This window comes from Puma concolor, chromosome C2, assembly GCF_028749965.1.
Source record: "Puma concolor isolate L17-30 chromosome C2, mPumCon1.1.hap2, whole genome shotgun sequence".
Classification (NCBI taxonomy): Eukaryota; Metazoa; Chordata; class Mammalia; order Carnivora; family Felidae; genus Puma; species Puma concolor.
The window spans coordinates 67422325-67445828 of record NC_141675.1 but is presented as its reverse complement, the minus strand read 5'-3'; the positions used below and the strand labels follow the sequence as shown (position 1 = coordinate 67445828).

General features: G+C 36.2%; 1 protein-coding gene across 3 annotated transcripts in view; it reads right to left on the bottom strand.

The window, feature by feature from the left end:
* Positions 1-22751, bottom strand: part of NAALADL2 (N-acetylated alpha-linked acidic dipeptidase like 2) — a 1363282-nt gene extending 1340531 nt beyond the window's left edge. For 2 of the 3 annotated variants that reach the window (XM_086674748.1, XM_086674747.1), the window contains exon 1: positions 22603-22751. The gene's annotated coding sequence lies outside the window, so the exon portion shown is untranslated. Of the gene's footprint in view, positions 1-22176; positions 22556-22602 lie in introns of those variants that run through there. The other variant, XM_086674749.1, reaches the window with a different exon arrangement.
* Between the last annotated feature and the right edge of the window lie 753 nt (positions 22752-23504).

Sequence of the window (23504 nt, the reverse complement as noted above, 5' to 3'; positions counted from 1 at the left end):
AAAAAAAAAACCCTCAAACCCAAATTCTGTTATGGTTAATACTGAAGGTAAAGTCCTTACATGGGGTCACTTAGGCCCTTAAGCACAACTAAGATTCAATTTTCTCACTGGAAATCCTAATTATGTTTGACATACAATGCTGCAAGGTCACTGAAGACACATGGCAAAAAAACAGAAATACTCTATCCTTCCTCGATCCTTTCCTTAATAGCATAAATGAAACAGGACTACCAACCAGTATGATAAAATTTCAATGCACTGTGGCAACCAGTAGTGGTCACTAAATCCATTTTTCCTTTGCTTCATAGTAACAGAGTTTTAGGTGAATGAGTGGCCCCCTATAGAGAGACGGCAATTCCCAGCTTTCCTTGCAGCCCCTGTGTAGCCATGTGACAATTTGGAATGGAATGTGAAAACTGGGGGCTACTTTCTTAAAGGAAATTGTTTTCCTTCTGCACTTCTGCTCTTTCCCTCTTTTCTTAAACTAGAATACAGACATGGTAGTATCCAGATTTAATCTTGCTGACAAGAACAATGTCCTACAAGACTGCAGAACAGTAACATTAAGTGAATTTGGGACTGCTAACTTTGTGAAGTCAACCACTTTGACAGTCTGGACTACCCTACCACTGTTACATGAAAGAGGAATAAGCTTGTAGCTTATTTAAGCCAATGTAAATGCTGGGTCTCTTTGTTATAGTATCTTTGTCTCTACAAATATGCACATAAACACACACACAAACATGAGCATATATTCACACTTAAGATAGGACAGTGAGAGATTAAGGAAAACCTGAAGTAAAAATAAAAGGAAAAGGTGTTTGTTTAGGCATCAGAGTGTAAGAATACAACTAAGAAATAAAGATGATTACAAGGGCACCTGGGTGGCTCAGCTGGTTGAGAGTGTGACTCTTGATTTTGGCCCAGGTCATGATCTCATTAATTCGTGAGATCAAGCCCTACATCGGGCTCTGTGCAGACAGCACAGAGCCTACTTGGGACTGTCTCATTTCACAATTCATGAGATCAACCCTACATCGGGCTCTGTGTAGACAGCACAGAGCCTGCTTGAGATTCTCTCATTCTCCCTCTCTGTCTCTGTCTCTCTCTCATCCCTCTCTCTGCCCCTCCTCCCCCACTCATGCATGCACATTCTCTCTCAAAATAAACTTAAAAAAGAAATAAGGATGATTACAAATTAATAAACAGGAAGAGAACATTAGAGAACTGACCAAAAAGAGGACTGATATCAGAAATATATTTTCTATGATCAGAAAATCAATATAACATTGCAAAAGCATTAGAAGAAAAACATGCATTGTAGTTCACAACACCTTGTTTTTTATTCAAATGATTACTCCTCACAGCAGAAAAGCACAGTAATTCAAATATAATTAACTGAATTTAGAAACATTTAAATTCATTTAAACTTTCAGTGGATTATGTAACAAAGGTAATATCTTAGCTTGATTAAATAGTGACAAATAAAACTTTTATGAGAAAAGATGTTGAAATGCATTCAGTAATTACCGAATATATACTAGACAGAAACTGCTGGATATGGGGTATCAAGGTAAATAAAATAATTTTTTTCAGAAAAGAGCAGCAAATTTCATGAATTGTGTTGATATATAAAGATAAGACTTTTCCTGTTCAATTGTGTCAAAATTGCTTTCTTCAATATCAATTGAACAGTTATTTTTTTTAAAGAACACATACACACAGAATATACATATATACTGAAACTCTTTAATACAGGATCCTTCAAGAAAAAGTCTTCATTGTATATAAAAATAAGTTTCAAGAAAAGTTATTTTGAACTATAATGAAAATTCATACTACATATACTTTAAAATTATCAATAGCTTTCCATCATTAAGCACTGTTCTTAAAGATACCAAAGATCCTTAGGCCTTTTTATATAAACCAACTGCTCAATAAAGATTGTAAAATGCTTAAAATAACAGCATAGTCACTAACTTCTTTCCTTCTATTCTATATTATTTATTTCAACTATTAGAGAAAATATTGGCAAACACTTTGAAATTTCATTTAACACCTGAAAAATGAATCATAATGGGATATCTTAAAATGTTATCTACTTGAAAATGACAAATACTTAGTTCAATTAAAAGTAATGTATATATTAATATAACTTAACATTCACTTGGAATTTTGCCAATTGAATCATTGCTTTAAAGTCACTTTAATGCATCAAAATCCTGGAGAAACTATTATTTTAGACAAATTTTATCACATGAAAACATCATTGTTACAATTTTATTCATTTTTAAAAGTTGTTGGAATCTTACAAACCACCCTACCACTGTTATGTGGAGGAGAAATAAGCTTTTATTTTTAAGACAATGTAAATAAACAGTTTATTGATGAAATGACATCCTCCCTCCTAAGAAGTACCAGAAATTACAATTAGTAAAGTAGAAAACTAAGATAAATTACATACAAAAAGTGAGTCTGACAACTAACTTTAAAATGATCATTTTAGAGTTCAATTTATAAAGGTTTTATATGATAAAACCTATTACTGTTTAACTTATTTCTTAAAATAAAAAACCCTATGCAGAATCGTATTTGCTTATCTAACCCCCCTTCAACTTGACCCCTAGTCTCCCCTTCAAGCTTGGCCTTTGTAGGTCCTTCTCGTGTAGTTGATATTTTTCATTATTTTTTTATCCTTTTCTCTTAGTGTTCCAACATTCTTACTGTTCCCAGCGAATGGGAGGCTTTTTACATAGTAGGACAAAAGTATACACAGCAGAGATAGCTGAGAAGCAGAAGCAGTCCTGCTGGTTCTTCCCCACAGGAGATAATGTGCTGTAATGCAGATTTTGCTCCACTCTCTGCAGGATCTCACAAAATCTGCAAATCCCTCCCAGCAGACCCAGCAACAAAACTATATTTTCCTGTCTCCTCTATACAATGGTTTGTTTTATGTAGCATTCTTTGAAAGAAGGTGATTCACTGTGCACAAGTTATCAGAGGCTGAGCAATTACTTTACTTTTAAACTCTGCATGTTCCCATGGCTAATTAAAGCCCAGAGATATATAGACTGTTCACAAGTAGCTTTGTAATGATAGGAGACAACACTGATAATGAAGCAAATAGGATTACTGAATGGCCATTTTTTAAAACTACACTCTAGTAACACCTCTGCATTATAAACCAATTGGCCAGTTAAAAAGAAAATAAATAAACCCTTAATTTTTAAGACCCTTTTCTATTCTAACTCTAATGTGAACTGGGTTATTTTAGCTATCTTCACTGTGTGTTAATACCAGTTCTAAATGGGGCCTTTTGCCTTTTATTATTTTCACTTTAAGAATATACTGCTGGAGCTGCTATCTCTTAACTCAGAGATGCTTGTACTAACACCTTTTTACCAACACTGACTTAATTCTCTAAATTACCTCGGCTAGTCAATTTTGAATCCAGATTTATTTCTACTTTTCAGAGCACCAGGCATTTTGTACGCAGATACCTACAATATTGAAGATTTTTCCATCTCATCTTTAGCAACTCTTCATTAGTTTTCACAATACTTTCATATTTTTGTTCCTAAAATATCATTTTTAGAAGTCCATGATATCTTCAATAAATACGTTAAGTATTTTGAGAACTGCTTGATTACTAAATTAACTTAAAAAAAATCATAGGGAATTTTATTTCCAATTTCAATAGATTTGTGGAAAAAATGGTTATATATTCTGATTTGATTTCCATTTAGAAAGATAGTGGCTGCATTGTTTTATTCGATTATTCATTAAAGCTGTCTTTGCGTTGAGTTCTGGAGGATTTTGCAAAAGCCAAGGATACATGCTCTAATAATAACCCAACCTTTATGGAAATAAAAAAGAAATATTTAAGGAGGAAATATTTTAAAACAAAAATCAGGGTTCTTTATGTGTAAGCTAATATTTTTTCTCATGCCTTCTAAGTACAATGGTATTAAACAGAGTATTAAAATTAGAGATATTTATGCAATAAAAACCTGATAAAGAACAAATCATATCTCGTTATATGACAAAATCTTAAAATAATCTAAGTATTCCACTTAAAATATACAATAAAACATACAATTTATTATTACCACCGCAAATTATTCTTTTAACAAGATGTGAAATTCATAGCATATGCCAGATAAGCTATTTATTCTTTAAAATAATTTTGCCATATAGATATTAGAAGACCAAGAAACTCACACATGCACACATATGTACAAAACACTACGGTCTTAGAAGTTCTGCAAAATATATATAAGAACTGTAGTACAGCAGGCCAATATTATCAAAGAGCATCTTGTTAAACAAAAATCTAGACCTTGGTTTATTATTATATTTTGTGACTACTTCCAGAAACAATTTCAACATTTAATCAAATTTCATTTCACAAGCTTATTTTTAAAATAAATTACAATCAAGTCTGAGGAAAGGAATGTTGAGGAAAGTTTCCCAAGGAAACTTACATTATTTTGAATAGAAATGCACTTTTGCAAAGAGTGGTAGTATTTTTTTTTCCAATATGAATGAAAAGATCTTAAACTAGGGAAAAAGCCACACAGCCTTATCAAGGAATCTAAAGACCAAGCATTTTGTTCAATAATCTTGTCCATAATACTATCTATCTCTTCCTACAAAATGACAAATTTTATTGAAAAGAATATAACTATTAAACTCAGATATGCCCCTTACAGCCAACAGAATATTTATAATATAGTACTGACAAACTGTTGTTGTACTCTTGAAATCAATAAAAAGTAAATTATACATAAAAAATCAATACTTAATTCATGCAGCCATCAGTATTAATATTGGTGTAAAACACTTCATTTTACATACAACTGAGGTAAAATGCTTCATACTAGAAAAAAATTTAAACTGTACGGTGAATAAGTAGTACTTCATTCCTTATATTCTATTAAGCATCTTTGTATACATTCTCTCAAAGTATATTTATAGCTCTCACACTGCATAAGGACCTCCTATTAAGGTTCATGGTACCTTAAAGGAGCATATATAACTTTACTTACGAACAATCACAATACATCAATCACAGCTAAACTGAAGCTGTCATACCAGTAGCAAAAAACAGGGAGTTTTTCAGATTATAAAGAACAGGGAGGAAAAAATCCCAGGAATTAGCTAGCATGTAACTGGGGGGGAATGAAAGAAGGAAAGAAATATCTAATCTTAAGAAGAGTTTTATCAATAAGCTTACCCAATTCAAGATGAAAGCCTCAAAAAAAAATTGCATTAATTTAAAGATTTAATATTTATACAAACAACTCAAATGTCGAACAACAGAGATATAGATTTACTATGGCCAAGCCAGATAATGTATCATCGGGTAATCAATAATTATATTTATAAGGTTTAAAATAATATTTGGAATACTATGGCTATATAATATAATCTCTATATATTATAATATACTCCCTCTATATAATATATATTGTGTTGAAAAAGCAAAATGTTAAAAAATTTCTGGTATGATCTCAAAAATATAAAGAAAAAATAAAATAGAAAAAAATCAGAAGAAAAAAATGCTGAGATTTTTAAGAAAGTATCTCTGGGTAGTAACTAACAGGTGATTTTTTTTCTATTTCTTTATATATATATATTTCCAGGCTTTCAGAATTTTCTACAATAACTCTGTATTATTTTCATCATTAGAAATCATTAGAAAAAATATTTATATACATAGAATTTTTATTTTCAAAAACAGTCTCTGAAAGTCAATTTGAAATCAATGTAATAAATCAGAGAAACACTCTTTTTAAACAGTTTTATAGTTGACCCTTGAACAACATGAAGGAGTTAGGGGTACTGACCCCTGCATGGCCGAATATCTTGAAAATCTACATATAACCTTTGACTCTCCAAAAACAACTACTAAAACAACTACTACTGTTGACCAGAAGCCTAACCTATACCATAAAACCGTTGAATAACACATATTTGTATGTTATATGTATGTTATATGTATTATATGCTATATTCTTAAAATAAAGATAGCTAAAGCAAAAAATGTCATTAATAATAAGAAAATACATTCACTGTAGTATTAAAAAAAAATATGTGCATAAATGGACCTGTGCAATTCAAACCCATGTTGTCCAGAGTCAACTGTACTTTGCTTTCAGAAAATTACACAATAAGTAAACAAGTCTTAAATATATTATCTAGATCACTGAGATCTTTCTATTCAAACTTCAAGCAGGAATAAATACTAAATGTTTCCATTTATCTCACAGTTTTTATACATGAACATAAAAGCTAACCAAACACACTGATCTTTGAATTCTTTCTCTTCTTGATCCAAGAAGAAAACAGAGTTAGGGCTTATATGATACAAAAAAGGAAAAAAAAAAAAAAAAACAGAAATAGTTCTGAGTATGCTTTATTCTATATGTTGATTCCAGATGACATGACTCTTAATATACTCTAATATATCCCTTTACCTATTGGGGATTATTTATAGTTGTTATTGGTGGAGGAGAAGGATTGTTTGGTGTTTTTTGTGGGTTGTTGGTTTTTTTGTTTGGTTGGGGTATTTTTTTGCTTTCTCATTTTGCTTTAGCAGCATGCATTTATGCTCCTATAAGAGATCTCTGTAAAGCAGTTTGCATTTTTAATCTTAGTAATGTTGTCAGTGTCCCATTAACATGTTAAGGCAACTTTCCAAAAAATTAAGTAATTTTTCACATCACTTCATAATTACAGAGCACGTACAATATAACATGCAGGTGGGTTTTGAAAACATGAACAAAAGGCAAGATTGCTGTCATTAGGAAGTCTAATGCCACTTTGTAAAGCTTCAGTTGAATATCATTTCAAAGACTGTATCTAAGTGAAGAAACTATCTTTGAAGCTTACAATGGTACACTTCATTTGAGGATCCTACAGTGCTTTAAAAGTCAGCATCTTTAATTCCCATTTTGAGGGTGAAGCACTCAGTGATTCTATAACTGGGCTAGCATTACAGAATGAATCCAGCAGACACCAAGAATTCCAAATAAGCATTCTTCCAATTCACTATCCGCTACATGTTCTTCGCATGCAAACCTCATTTAACACTGACACTGAGAAAGCCAACTAAAGAAATAGCCTTCATTTTCATTTTCCCCTCTTCCCCCACTATCCTCAAACTTGACCTATCATCCATTTTAAAACACACTGGTCTCTTAGCATCTCTCTCATCATAGGTATCCATCCTTCATATCATCCAGTTCTCACCTGGGCCTTTTCTCCCCCAAACAGTACTACAGATTCTGGATGAGTGTCTCCTATATCTTTTGGGCTTCATGGACCCATAAAGTATTTTGTTTTGTTTTGTTAATTTTTTTAATGTTTTTATTTATTTTTGAGACAGAGAGCACGAGCAGGGGAGAGGCAGAGAGAGAGGGAGACACAGAATCTGAAGCAGGCTCCAGGCTCCAAGCTGTCAGCACAGAGCCCGATGCGGGGTTCGAACTCACAGACTGTGAGATCATGACCTGAGCCGAAGTCGGACGCTCAGCTGACTGAGCCACCCAGGCGCACCCCCCATAAAGTTTTTTAAAAAGCCAAACAAAATAATATGAGAGTATTAATACAGAGTTACCAACTTTTTGTCAATATTATTACTCCTAAGAGTAGGATACAGTTACAAAATAAAAAAACGGTGGAAAAACTTACTGCATAATTCTTATATAATTTCTCATTTTGTCAAAGAACAGTGGGAATTCCCTAAAAACCTTAGGAACCATTTCTCTGGACTATCCACCTTCCCTCCAACCCCTGCCCCACTCTCTTACCCCTTCCCTCAGGTTTCCCTCTGCCCTGGAAGAATGCTGACTTGTTACTCTGATCTTTAGAGTCCCCAAAAACATAACAGAGACTTGAAAAGATCAATTAGGATCAATCCTGAGTAGTTCAGTAGCTCTACAAGAATAATGCAAAATAATGAATGAAAGTACATTCAGTGTATCTGCACATTCGAATGAAAAAAATGGGAAGGCCATTACTTATAATAAAGGTTTTTTAAATTTTTTTTTAACACTAATACATGGATTTGGACAGCAGCAGAGACCTGGACTCTAAGCCAGAACACCAATTTCTAGTCCCAACTTGGTCTCATTTGAATCAAACTTGTGTGAGTCTGAGCAGATCATTTAATACGTCTTTATAAAATGAAAGGGGCTAAACTAGAAGATCACTTACAGTAACTTATACTCTAACAATATAAGTATAATCTTCTCTAGAGAATAAAACAAATATAAAACTAGTATTGATTTTTTTAAGTAGGTTCCATGCTGGGCAAAGAGTCCAACCTGGGAACTTGAACACATGACCCTGAAATCAAGAGTCAGACACTTAACTGAGTCAGCCAGGCGCCCCAAGTGTTGATTTTTATCTCCCAACATTTGTGTTTATTAGTCTCATATAATTATATATTTCAAAGAAGGATGTAATGTGGTTTTTAATGAATGATACATAAAATAAGGCTGTTATAACAAAAGTTGATGTTCTAAAAATATACTTTTTTCAAGTTTACCAATCTCAATTTCCACATTCACATGTTCAATATCAACAGAAGAAACAAAATGTGGCTGAAAACAGACTAAGCATAATAAACTTTTGAAAAAGAAAATCCTAAAAATGTTATAAGTACTGCTATCTAATAATATCAACATCAAACCATCATCTCTCCAAACTATGTAATAAAATCAGTATTTCAGATAAAACCATAGTTTTGTGAATTTTAAAAAAATAAGACGAAACACTATTTTACCTTTTAGAAATGATTTTCTCACTCCTCCAATTACAACACAAGCTCTGTGAAGGGCAAATCAGAATATTCTTCTTCGTTTTTCTCAGCAAAGAATAGCTCTCGATGTTTACTGAGTTTAGCTGAACTGAACTAATTCTAGGTGCAAATGGTTTTCACTTCTGTATTATCATTATAAAAATCCATGATTTCCTAGACCTGTTCATAAACCATGTTTCAGGTCATATATCCCAGGATTCATTTTGGGGAAAAAAAATGGCCAAAATGATTTAATCTTTCCATATCTCTACTTTTCCCCATGACTCCCTACTTTGTAGTATAACTTGGTGACAGTAAGTGTCCCAAAAGGTGAACATGGGCTCAGGAGATGGCATTCCTGACACCCACATGTGACCCATCTATCATTTCAACTCCAACTCTGTTATTGACTCTCACTCATTCCTGTTAGCTCTACCTTGAACATCTTTTATACTCTCAAGCTTCCTGCTTCTTAATCACAAAGTTCTTATATTCTAAGTGTCTTTGAGAACTACTTAGAAACAGACTTCCCTTGTATGACGCTAGGATTTTTCATCTTTCTCATTCCTGCCCTCTCACTCCTGCTTTCCCACTCACCCATCCCTCCAACACACATACACACACACACACACACACACACACACACGCACGCACATGCACACACACATGCGCACGCACACACACACACACGTGTGTTATTCTCCTTTGTAAGCTTGCCAAGGGGCAAAACCTGGTCCTACTGGCTATTCTCAGACACCTTCCTGCAAAGGAAACTTTCATTTCCTATCAATAAATCTATCTTTTCCTTTCAATATACCAACTTTGCTTAAGCAGCAAAAGGCAGTGAAATAACAAGATGAAGTTGTATTTTCAACCACCAACCCTATCTGATGTTAGCCTTAGGGATCCTCTGTGTGCTTGGCAAGGCTAAGTATAGAGTACACGCACGAGATTATAATCTACTTGTGGAAGTACAGTATCTTCACATAGGGAGTAGGGGGGTAGAATGCAGTAGAAGCTCTGGTTTGGCCTGCTATGTGTGCTATAGCACATTATAGAGCACTTAGCTTTTGTTATGAAGATAAACTCATTTAATAAGTTTAGTAAGCACACTCTGTGCACTGTAATAAGGAGGCAAAGATTAAAAGACATCATTTCTGCCCATGTGGTAAATAGAACATCAGGGTAAAAGGAAGATGCACTAAAAACTGTTTTAATAAAGGCAGCCATATATACAAAAGGTCATAGGACCACAGTGGAGGGAACGTGACTGGCTCTGGGGATGGAGGTAGAGCCATTTCCCAAAAGATATTTCAACTGGCTATTGCTGGATTTATAGGCATCTATCATTTAGAGAAAGGAGAAAAGCATTCCAGGCAAAGTATCCACACAAAACACAAGTGGGCACAAAACAATGCTAACACATCCCCTAAATTCACTGGACACGCCCCTTCCTTCAACATCTTCAGGCCAGAATGCCCTGTTTTCCCCACACATGTGTAAGAATGGGGTGGGGGTAGAGGAATTAAAATCAAAAACTATGTTTAGGATAAGGGACAGGGATGAAAGTGGAATCTGTAATGGAGGCCAGATTACAATGGGCTTTGTTCCTTGGGCTTAGTTTCATCCAAGGGCAGTGAAGAGATGTCAGAGACTTTTAACCAGAGGAGTGACAGAATTAGACAACTGGATATCAGACAGCTGTTGATAGAAGGTGACTTGTAGAATCTCCCCAGTCTTTCACCCACAGAAAGCCCCCTCACTAACCTCAATAAAGACTTTTCTTTGAGAAAGAAAGCCCCTTCCTTGGGGCTTGGCAAAGAATACAGAAAACGGTTTCAATCTAGACCATATCTGATCTCACCAGATCCTCTTCCCCAAGACTGCTGGAGGATGAGAAAATGGAGAAAAGGGAAAGAGGAAAAAAGGAGAACAAACATGAAGCATTAGGTACCAGGCAAGGTACTAGGTGCTTCACATACATTATTATCAGATTTAATTCAAAAAAACCTTCTGAGGTAGATAAAATCACTCCCATTTTAGAGAAGCCAACCAAGTTGCCAAGTATCACAGAGTAGTAGAATATGGAGGCGGAAAATAGGAATTAAACCCAAACTCAACTAACTCCAAAGATATTCATGTATGTAAGGATAATGTAGTTTTCCCCTCTTGCCATCTTTATTTTTACAATGAACATTGTCCAGTGGACTATTAGTATCACTTTATAAATAAAGAAATTAAAATTCTGAAAGGTGGTCATACATATAATAAGTGGGTTCAGGAGGAAATGAGGTATAAGAGAAAGACAAGGCAGATGTCCTAGAAGGGTGCATTAACTGTATAAAAAAGCGAGCTACTGAAATACAGGTATCAAACTGACAAGACTCTTCTTCCATTATCCTTAGCACTGCACTAATGAACAATGTTTTATTGGTTTCAATGCTATTTTTGTTTCTATATTAAAGTGAAGGAATAGTTATGGAGATAAAATATGTATTGTAAAAATGGGTAAAGATTTATTTTTTGCTACCCCCCAAAAATATGTAAACCAAAAGGAAGACATGAGAAACAGCAATTCTTTAATCAGACACAGAGACTAGTATAATGGCAGTCCTTCTTTATCAAACATTAATTTATAGGTTTTGTAACTACTTTGTCCTGAATACATTATGCTTTTTGTATCATAAAAATGCTTAGAGGAGTTCAAATTGGATAAATACTAAGAAAATATCTAGATTATAATACAAACACATCAAGCCTCTATTATGTAGCTTTCTGCTTGCTTTAGAATTGAAATGACTGATATGAAAAATCACACAATTAGGGGCGCCTGGGTGGCGCAGTCGGTTGAGCGTCGGACTTCAGCCAGGTCACGATCTCGCGGTCCGTGAGTTCGAGCCCCGCGTCGGGCTCTGGGCTGATGGCTCAGAGCCTGGAGCCTGTTTCCGATTCTGTGTCTCCCTCTCTCTGCCCCTCCCCTGTTCATGCTCTCTCTCTGTCCCAAAAATAAATAAATGTTGAAAAAAAAAATTAAAAAAAAAAAAAAAATCACACAATTAGATTTTTATATTTGATACTGAACAAAGAACAGCTGCTTTTTTATAGATATATACCAGGCTACAATGAAGTCAAGAGCAATTTTTCCATTCAAGGAAAGAACCGGTGATGATGAGTTACATGAATCTCACCAATGTCACTATCTCTAATATTGACAATAAATTAATCCCTCAGTACTAGCAGAATCCACACCAACATTCCCAAATTGAGGTTGATACAGAGGTTAGAGACAGATGGCAACATACCCTGTCATCCTCGGTAAAGATAAAAACCAAGCGACCTTTTCTTTCCATACATACATAGTATCAGGGGTTTTTTTACTAACTTAAGAAATTTTCAACATTTAATAACGAATAAAATAGGTTTTTCTTTTTTCATTCTGAGTGAAATTAAAGATTTAAGGGAAAATTACATCATTTCAACTGGTGGAACACAGTAAAATATATTAGAAAGATGACCATGCTCACTGTCTGTCTTGCCCTATGTACCCAACTCAAAATTAGTAAAGGAAGTATAAAAATATATATATATGAGTATATATGTTTATTTATGTTTATGTTTTAACATTGGAAAATGGATAAAGAACATAATGAAGATGACAGTAACCTGAACTATTGTTTAAATATCACTACAATAACAATATTATGACATACATTCAGATACCAGAGCAAAAACAGAGAAGAGAAACAGGAATTCTTTTCATTATTCTGATAAAAAGAATGGGGAAGAACTAATGAAAAAGCAGCTACTACTATGACAGTACAAAATTTCAATAGTATCTCCAAAACTCCAAAAAGTTTCTAATTTACTATCTGAAACCAGACAGAAGATAGCTTGTTTCATATACTGAAAAGCACAAACTGTCAAAAAATGAAGCTAAAAATATTTTTAAAGTTATTAAGATATATATAAACTGTACTTCAACAGTACATTTATATCATTCATATAATAATATGTGACACTAAAATCCCAGATCATGACTTCCTGGAAATACTTCTGAAGAATTTGTGAGACCCTAGTGATAAGAGTAATTATCCTCACAGGATGTTGGTTAAACAAAGTAAGTGAATAACTTGATACGGTAGTTGTAAACATTAACACCTGTAAAAATCAAATGTGGCACAATGTCACTTAATAGTGCTTTTGATAATGCTAAAATGTTATTTTCCTCCAACTCTGGGTTCCACAGGAAAATACAAGGCTGGTTCGGCACTTAAGACCTTCAAGAAGACCCTGTTTCTATGTATTCCCCTATTTTCACTTTGAAGTTTTGTCTGGGCAATTCCAGTACACAAATAAGGATTTGTCATAAAGATAGGCTGGCATCACAGGGTATCACCTCATCCCCATCTTCAGGCATATGAATGTCTAACCTTCCAAAACACAAGTTTTAGAAGACAAACTTGAGATTGAGCCTTAAAAAACTTTCACAAATGATTTTATCTCTATCTTTGTGACTATTTTAGCTATTTAAAGCTCTCCTGAAGCATGATAATATTTCATCTTTCTCTTACATGGCCCCAAATATGAAATGATCTACCATGTACATAAAAATATCTTAAAAATTAGAAAGAAAGAAGTGAGTAATTCCTTAACTAAGTTAAATATCTCTGATTCTTTTAGTATCTATTTTTGCAGCATGCTCTAAGAGGGATCTTTGTGGTGATGAATAATTTGATTATGGTGGTAAACTGCATGAATCTACACTTGAGATAAAATGACATAAAATTATACACACATATTGGGGCACCTGGGTAGTTCAGTCAATTGAGCATCCAACTCTTGATTTTGGCTCAGTCATGATCTAAGGGTTGTGAGATCAACCCCTGCACCAGATTCCATGACTGTGGAGCCTGCTTAAGATTTCCTCTCCCTCTCCCCCTGCCTCTCTCCCCTGCTCACTTGCTCACTCTCTCTTCAAACAAACAAACAAATAAATACAATTTTTAAAAAACTAGACACATGTTTTACCAAAATCTATTTCCTGGTTTTAACTGTACTCGTTTTAATACACGTAAGATGTTATCAATAGGGGAAACCATGAAGAGAACACAGGACCACTCTGTACTATCTTTGCATGTTCCTATTTATCTACAGTTTAATGCATCTCACAGAAATCATAAGATCTCACTGCCAGGAGTATAGGAGAAAAGTAGAAAGAGTAAGAAGGAACATTATTCCTGCAAATCTAAGATATCAATGTGGGTAAACACCAGGAAAGCAAATAACAAAAGCAGGTATATAATGGCAATAATCTGAATATTTGACAGTATATAATAAGCTTAATGGGACTAAGCATGATGTGAATATAACAACCAAATTATCTATCTGTATGTCAACCTATATCCCTTTCCGTGGTCTGAAAATATATCCTACAGATCTACTATAAACAAGAAATTCTTTCAAAATCTTGAATTTTATTTTAAAATGCATGTATTTTACACTGATGTCATTTTCACATTCATTTATGTTTTTAAACATTTAATTTACCAGTTAAATTATTTACCAGAATTATTTTTTTACCAGAAAATTAATAAAGGGAAACTTCATTTCAAATGGAGTCAGGGAGCCCTGAAGAGAAAGCTCTCATGCAAATCTTGCCATCAAAGCTTACTTCACATTCCTGGGCAGAAAGAAGTTCACTTTACTACCCCAGCAGGAAGAAAGAAGATTTCCACCTTGCCCAGCAACAGCCTAGCCAACGACAACCTGCCACAACTCAGCCAATGAGAAAACAATCAGCACCCTGAACTCTCACTTTCCTCCAACAGACTTTTGTTCAAAGCATTCCCTCCCCAACATCCTCCATTTTCTCTATCAAGTAACTATGGTTTGTCTATGGTTTGCCATCGCTTGTGTGTCCCAAATTGTAATTCCTCTGTTATTCCCAAATAAATTCATTTTGCTGATAAAATAACTGGCTATTTTATTTTTAAGGTTAACACCACTTTCTCCAAAAAATAAAAAAAAAAAAACGTTAGTAAATCTGGCATTCACAGAAGATGGACAAGTTTATCTGTAGCTTGGAACCCTCCAACATAACTCAGAGTACCCCAACTGGAGAATCATCATTTTATTTTCCACTTACAAGGTGGTGATTCACAAACTGTTTTGCTGGCCTATTCTGAAATAGCCATTAGATCCTTGTTGACTAAGCTAACTTCAGGAAAATTCTTAGAAGAGGAATAACTGCTAGCAATCTATCATTTCAGCTATGACTTCCAAAAGGCCTTATCCTAGGAACCATGTACCTGCCTCCTGTACACAGAGCCTCCCCAAGGAAACATCATCTATACACCGTCTCACTTCAACAAGAAGGAGTAAAGCCTGAGGCATTTTCACAAACATATGTAAGAGTAGGCTTCCTGCATAAGTAGCTTAAAAATACCTGGTTCTTATTTTAAAGTTTTCTGGCAATTTAGCAAAATTAAATTTAGAGAAAAGGTCCAAAACTACAAGGCTCATTTAGTCGTTCCCAATCAGATTCACATCACTTGAGAAGGTCAGATAAAGGAAGCTTTTATCACCTCAACGTAATTAAAAATCTCAAGCTGACTTCTATGACCAGCATTTCAAAAAAGTGATACAATACACCAGAAGGTATTTACTTTGGTTTGAACACACTCTAAGAGTTCTGAAGTCTAGCAGGAAATAATGTTTCTGGTTTGGTAAAACAAACAAACAAAAACTGAATGGTCCCCTCTGGGAGCTAAGCTGTAAGTGCTTCTTAAAACCAGGAGATACCCAAAAAGTTGTTAAATCACTGAGTAATGTGTTAAATTGAAAATTAAAACAAAACAAACAAAAAAATAAACTACTACTTACATACAGAGTATGATCTGTTTAAAAGTGTTTCTACTGTGTTCTTTCTCCAGTTTCTAATTGTAAAAAAATAAACAGATCCAAAGTACATTTAAGAATGCATTATTTGAGGTTATTTTATCACCAATGATAACTGAATGCAATGCACAGGAATATGACAGCACAGCTCATACAGAGTTATAAATTTACCAATAAATAAGGCTGGACCAATGTAATAAATAAAGTCCTAAAACTGAAGAAGTTAATGAATAATTTTATATACTAACGTTGTAAAAAAGCAAAAAGCCATCTCTAATGTAGAAAACATTCATCGATGGTACTATATACAATGGAAAAGTCAAAAATATAGACTTTTCATTATCTGTTTTTAAAGGATTCATAGCTCTTCTAAAATTTTTCACAACTGAACATCTAAAAATAAAATATCCATAATATATTCCTAAACAAACCACACTGTGGTAATTAATACTGAGAGCATAAATTCCATTATTAAAACTTAACTATTTATACTTTGAAACCACACTTACAAACAAATAGGGAAAATCATGCTGAACTCAAAATACTAGGTTTCTATGAAGACAAATCACCTTTCTTATCTGAACCGCTCAGATCAAAATGTCAAAACAATTAAATTACAATTTTGTCTGACATCCAATATCCTATGCAACAGTGCAAAACAGACAACCCTGATTTCAAGCATACCGTTTGCTTTTAAATGGCAAAAAAATTGAGCAATGAATCAAATTTTGCAAAAGAAAACATGAGACAATATGCCAGATCACAGAGGTCAAGGAATTCACCAAGACTCACTTTCTATGTAACTATATGCTTTTGGCTCAGGGGGAGAAATTATCCATTCCTTCATACAAATACAAAAATAGACAAACATAGGACAGATACTTACCTGCCTATATACCAAATATGACTATAAATCACATTTTTAAAAATCACATTGATTTTTTAGCTATATGTGCATACTTATATTTATGTGTATTCATATCTGTATACATGTTTACACATGTGAGACCTTAAATTTTTGGCTTAACAAACCTAGTTCTTCCATGTTGCTATCTTATCTATTTCTCTAAATGTACCATGTAAAAAAATTATACCACCTTATTTTTTCAGCTGTAAAAAGGACTAAAATGATCTTGAGCTACCTGTTCATTTTTCAGTAAAACAAAACAAAACAAAACCTGAAGGCCAAAGAAGACATGGACACAAAAGCTATCCAGGGACAGACTGGTAAAAAATAATTAGATAATTTTTTGCCCAAACAATCATGTTATATACTAAAGGCACAGACTCCTAAAAACTGGTTAGGTACTGTCAGATGAAACAATAATGGGCTCCTATTGTTATATTTTATATTTACTTACTTTTTAAAGGAAAGTGTTCTTTCAAAAATTCACTAAGCCCTCATGAGAAAATAAAATAATGACATACTAGAATATTCTACCCAGGCATATTTAGATTTCATACCTGTTCAACTGTAATGTACATTCAGGATTAGTCAGCATCTTAAAGACTTTACATATAATCACAATATAGGACTACCTAAGTACAAATCATTGATTTATCAATTAATTTTCATTCTCTGGCTAAAATTCTTTTCATATATATTTTTCCTATGTATCTAAAAAGAATGCAGCAATATAGCTTAGGATAAGGATGCTGTAACAGAACGGCTTGTTCCACTACTTACTACTATGTAATCTTGGGTAAGTTACTCACCCATCCATGCTTCAGTTTCATTTTTGAACTAATAAGACCTGTCTAATGGGGTTTTGGTGAAAATTAAATGTGTTAGTACATACAAACCAAAACAACAGTGCTAGCTCTTAGTAAATGCTTAAAAAAATATTAGCAATTATTGCTAATTTCTGGTGGCCTAATAGATTAACATATTGGAGCCAAAGGAATCTCAGAGACCACGTAGAATACAGTTTGGCAAACATTATGTAAAGGACCAGAATAAATATTTTAGCCTTCTCCAGCTACACCATCTCTGTCTCAACTACCCAACACTACAGTCTATGACAAATGCAGATACTATGATCTATAATAGATACAGACAATAAACTGATGGATATAGTTATGTTCCAAAAAACTTTACTTACAAAAACAGGTGACAGACTGGAGTTTACAGCCCCCTGATATAGACACACTTTACAAAAAGTGAAGAATAGAGAGATCAAATGAGTAACAGAAATTTGCCCAGCAAGTCATTGGCAGGTACAGAACTAGAACCAACTAAAATTCAGTTCAACTGTCTTTTTACCTATCATATAGGAGAGGCTCCATGAAGTCTTCCTATTATCTACAAACAGAAGCAATCTCTCCATTTTCTACCCTCCCACAACAAGATCAACAGAAAATTGATTTTAATTTTTTTTAAAGCTTATTCATTTCTCAGAGACAGAGCATGAGTGGGGGAGGGGCAGAGAGAGAGGGAGACACAGAATCTGAAACAGCCTCAGGCTCTGAGCCGTCAGCACAGAGCCCGATGCGGGGCTTGAACTCATGGACCGCGAGATCATGACCCGAGCCGAAGTCTGACACTTAACCGACTGAGCCACCCAGGCACCCCAGAAAATTGACAGATTTTAAAGGGTGATAAATTCACTGGGGTTCATTATGCTATTCTCCCTACTTTTGAGTGTCTGATAATTTCCATAATAAAATTTTTTTAAACTTCAAACATTTAGCAAGTCTCTCAGAATATTAATGTACATTCTTTTGCTTTTGTCTCTAGTAGATATGGCAATTTGAAGGCAGGGATTATGTCATTTGCATCTTGGTATCACTGTCTCCTGCCTCATACAGAATCCTATTTTATAATTAGAATTCAATAAACAAATGGTCCCTAAATAACTAAAGGAGAGTCATCTCAAACAGATACTATTTCCAATTCCAACAATCCTCTCCAACTTGTCAAACTGCTCAATATCCATAAGCAAGGTTGTCAACATGCTATCTTTCCCTATACCCAATTGTTGCCAATCCAGTCTCATTTATATCTCATTTATATCATTTTCTTTTTTTTTCTTTTTTTTTTAACATTTATTTATTTTTGAGAGATAGTGTGAGCAGGGGAGGTGCAGAGAGAGAGAGGTAGACACTGAATCTGAAGCAGGCTCCAGGCTCTGAGCTGTCAGCACAGAGAGATCATGACCTGAGCTGAAGTCGGATGCTTAACCGACTAGGCCACCCAGGCGCCCCTCATTTATATCATTTCAAAATCTAACCTGAAGTCTACTTCTAGCTAACATCTCTTTCTAGGTCTGATACCACCTATCCATAAGTGGATTCACCACCAGCAACACTGCTCTCCATCAGATTCCATTTGGTACTCAAAAACTAAACCATCTGTTTGATGTGATGATAATATTCTTAGAACTTTACTGTAGTTATCTAATGGCACTAGAGCTAAAATTCAATGTTTTTACCTTCCTCATCGTAGCCTTTCCCAGATTTCATGATATGATCTTGCTTACCTTATTTCTTCTTTCATGTGTAGCTAAATTTTATTCTAGAATCTCAACTTACTTTCCAAGTCTTCTCCCGAGCAGAACCCAAGGCTGAAATTCCCTCTTCTTTCCTCAACAAACACGTATTTCTTTGCTTCAAGAAATTTTCACAATCTTAAAGTATGTGCTCATCAAATATACCATGAACCAAGAGGAAAAAAGATAATATTTCCTACAAATTTCTAATGTACCACAACTGCCACTCACCACAATGACAAAAGAGAAGAGATCCAAAGAGGACATCCACACACATTCCCACCTGCATCTGTGTCCACAGTTCTCCTCCACTTATTACTATAGATAAATAGTCCATCCTACTAATAGATAACCTCTCGACTGTTGCATCCTCTCCAACATAAGAACAATCCCTCTCTCTCCTTGCATCATCAATTTCCCAGGTCTTTGGGCTCTTTCTCATTAGCATAACAACATACCATTGTTTCACACATCATTAAAACTCTTTTTATATCATACAGCCCTCCAACAAATCCTCCATTTCTCTCCCTATCTTTTCAATAAAAATCTTCAAAGATTTTTGATGCATACCATCATGCTCTTCAATTTTCTCTTCTCTATCACGTTCCAAACTAGCTTTCACCATCCACCACTCCATGGAAACTATCATCAAATCACCAATGATTTCCTTTGCTAAGTCAATTGTCAATCTTCATCTTTAAAACAGGTGACCAGTCCCCTCCCTAATTCTTCAAACACTTCCTTCATTTGGCTTCCAGGAGCCCACACTCTCCAGCTCTTCCTATTACCAAGTATGCAGCTAGTTTTTAGAATCCTTTGATCATTCCTTCTCAACTCATAATGTGTGAGTGCCCCAATGCTGTCCTTGGTCCTCCTCAGTTTTCTAAGCTCACACATTTTTTTATGAATGTATCCAATCTCTTCACTTTTAAAATCAGTTATATGCTGAAGAATCATAAATTATCATTAGCCTGGCCTTCAGACTGCCTGCTTGACATCCCCACTTGGATATTTAACATGCATCCAACCCTTAACACGTTCAAACCCAAATTCTTAATCCTTACCATATCGTTCTCCTGCTCTATTCCCATCTCAGTAAATGGAAATTCTATATTTTCAGTTGCTTAGGCAATTAAGTTCTCCTAAATTTCTTTTGCTTTCACACTCCATACCCAATCTGTCAGCAAATCCTGTGCATTGTACCATCAAAATACATCCAGAATCTGAACTTTTCACCACCTCCACTGTTACCATCCTGGTCTAACCTACTATCATCTGTCACATGGATTATTATAATAGCTTAACTGCCCCCCCCCCCCGCTTCTCCCCTTGCCTTCTTTCAATCTGTTCTCATTATGCCACAGTAATGGTGTTAAATAGTTGTTAGTTCTGATGAAAACACTCCAAAGGCTTCCCATATCATTTCAAGTAAAATCTAGAGTCATTACAATAGCTTACTAGACCATTAGTACAATCTAGTCTCTCTTTCATTTAAGACCATATAGCCTATTTCCCTCCTTCCTCCACTCTACTGAACCCACACTGGCTTCTTTGTGGATCTCTGAACACACCATTTTGTTCTGTAGACCTAGAAAGCTCTTGCCCCAAATATCACATGGCTGACTCCTTCAACTACTCCAAGTCTAATGAAAGGTCACCTTCTCTGAAGGTCTTCCCTTACAATCCTTTTTTAAACTACTAAACACACACACACACGCTTTCCCCACGGCACTTACTATAGTACCATCACATATTTTTCTATGTATTGTATATACGGTCTCCCTCCACTAGAATGTATATTCCAAGAAGGCAATATACTAGAATGTATATTCCAAGAAAGCAGTGCTTTATTGCAGCGCCAAAAACAATGCTTGGCACACATCGGGCACTCGATAAATATTTGTTGACTAAATGAATAAGTATTCATGTCTCTATGTAAATCTGATAATGCTTTTGTAAGCAAGTAACAAATTGATCATTTCATCCTTGTTAGTCCTATAATAAAAGTCCATAATACTCTTTGTATGGTACCAGGAATATATTAGATCACTCTTGTGAAGAGGAGTTACTTTCTTATTTCTCAGAAATCTTGAAATCAGAGATTACTGCCAATTGAAACTACTGTTAAAGATATCCTCTTCCTATTGAGAATTCTTAAGGGATTTTAAAGAAATGGAGAAAATCCCACTCCAACATAAAACCCAATCCTTTCCTTAATCCTTTTTGACCATTCACCCAGAGCACTTTGTATCACTTTTGCAGTGTTCACCATGGTCCCTTCTCCTGGATATGGAGTCTCTGCAGGACAAGAACTGAATCTTGTTTCTCTCTTAACCCGTCATCCAGTATCCATGACCGGCATTCAAAGAACTGTTACTGGATTGAACTCAATGGAGTGAATACCACAGAAACCTGTGACATAACTGCTTATAGTTGTCAAGATGTAGTCCATCAACAAGTAGCACCGCTATCTAGGTTTCTACGGTCGGTTTCTAACAAACCCACGTCTTCTGTTATGTCTAAGTGAGGCAGTAGGACATTCACGCGCAGGTCCAGGATCTATTACTCCTCTCAGGATGCACAAGTCACAGGAAGCAAAGGGAGGATAGAAAAGTAAATGATACTGTACGTGTGCCTGTTATTCTAACAGTGAGGAACAAAAGAACACAGACACCAAAAGATGAGACACCCAACAAACGGGGTGATGGAAGGGGGAAAAGTACAGAATTCGGAAAACGAAGGGGTCAGGGGGGCTAGAGGATGGAGCTACGCAAGAAGGAGACCGCAGGGCAAACATGTACTAAGGCTGACGCTAAGGTAGAAGCCAGCGCAGGCGCTAATCACAGGCTGCTCTTTCAACACTTTCTCATAAACTTCCTCGAGAAAGAGGTCCTGCGCGTCCTCCGGAGCGGCATTCCACACGCGGGGCGTCACTCGGGGCGAGCCATCCCCAAAACACCGGTCCGCAGCGCCGCTCGTCTTTACCTGCGTCCCGCTAGGGTGTCGCGTGGGACAGCCCAGCCGGCTTGCGTGCATGTGTGAACGTGTCAGAAAAGGGCACTCGGGAGTTGCTAGGCTCCGCTCGTAGACAATCGGCTTCGAGAGGTGGGCGGGGGCCTCGAGGCGGGGATGGGGGCTCCCTCAGCCAGCGAATGGCGGGGGGACTGGCGGAGCCAGGTGCCCCGCGCGCCGCCCCTCGGGGTTGCCCCCGCCCTGCCGCCGCCCGGGCGCCCCTCCGCCCGGATCCTGACGCCCGGTCGGCGTCCCGGGACCCACGCAGGGGTGCGGCCAGCGCCACAGCCGCGCCAGTCTGGGCGGGAGAAAGGGCCGAAAGGCTCGGCCCAGACCGCGCCGCCTCAGAGCGCCTAGCTGGTTTTGGCAAAACTTTGAAAACAGAAAGACTTCGTTTACCTGAGCGGCGCGGGCGCGGGCTCGTCTGCGGTACGGCTGCCGAGCGCGGGCCGGGTTTTCAGCAGCCGTAAAGCGGGAGGAGAGCGCGCGAGCCGCGGCGCGAGCCCTCGCCCCCGAGCGGCGGCCCCGGCGCCTCCGCCGCGAGCGTCAGCCGCTTGGCAAGGAGCGGGCTGGGCTGAGTCATAATAAAAGACACGTTTGCCGAGCGGAGTGGGAAGAGGGGCCTCGAGGAGCCGTGTTAAATGGCAAGAGGTTCAAAAATAGGAAAGGAATTTTTTTTAAGGGGACAAAACTGAAAAGCTTGTCTCAAGGTGGGGCAGATATGAGCTTCTTTTATAATTTGTAAATAGTTTACAAATACTCTTTGTGTCTAATAAAACTTTTTATTAAAGATTTTTTTTCTTTAAGTGCATTACCTGTGGAGCCAGTGAATGGTGTATAACGCTCAGCTTCACTTGCAGCTCTCAGACCTTGTGCAAGTTACTTGAATCCCTTGCCTTTGTTTCTCATCTGTCAAACAGGATAATAAAAGTGCCTCCCTCCGGACAGAAAATGCTTGGAGGGTACTTGGCATAGTGCCTGTAGTAAACGTTAATTATTAGGATTTAAAAATAAAGTGGGGTTAAGTGAAGACGAGCCTAGATGAGCAGCTTTACAAGGAAGGATTCAAAAATAAAGCAAGGACTTTTTGCAAGTGGGGTAAATTACACAAATGCCTCAATGGAAGGAAATAAATTGGTGCCTCTAAAAAAATAAGTGAAGTCAATAGATGTAGCTGAGGTGGAAAAAGGAAAAGAAAAGGAAAAAAGGGGGAGGGGGGAGGAAAACTAGGTGCAGTGACCAGACATCTGAAGCTTCATGAGGAATGGAGGAGGAGTATATTTACTTGCTATTTAGAAAAT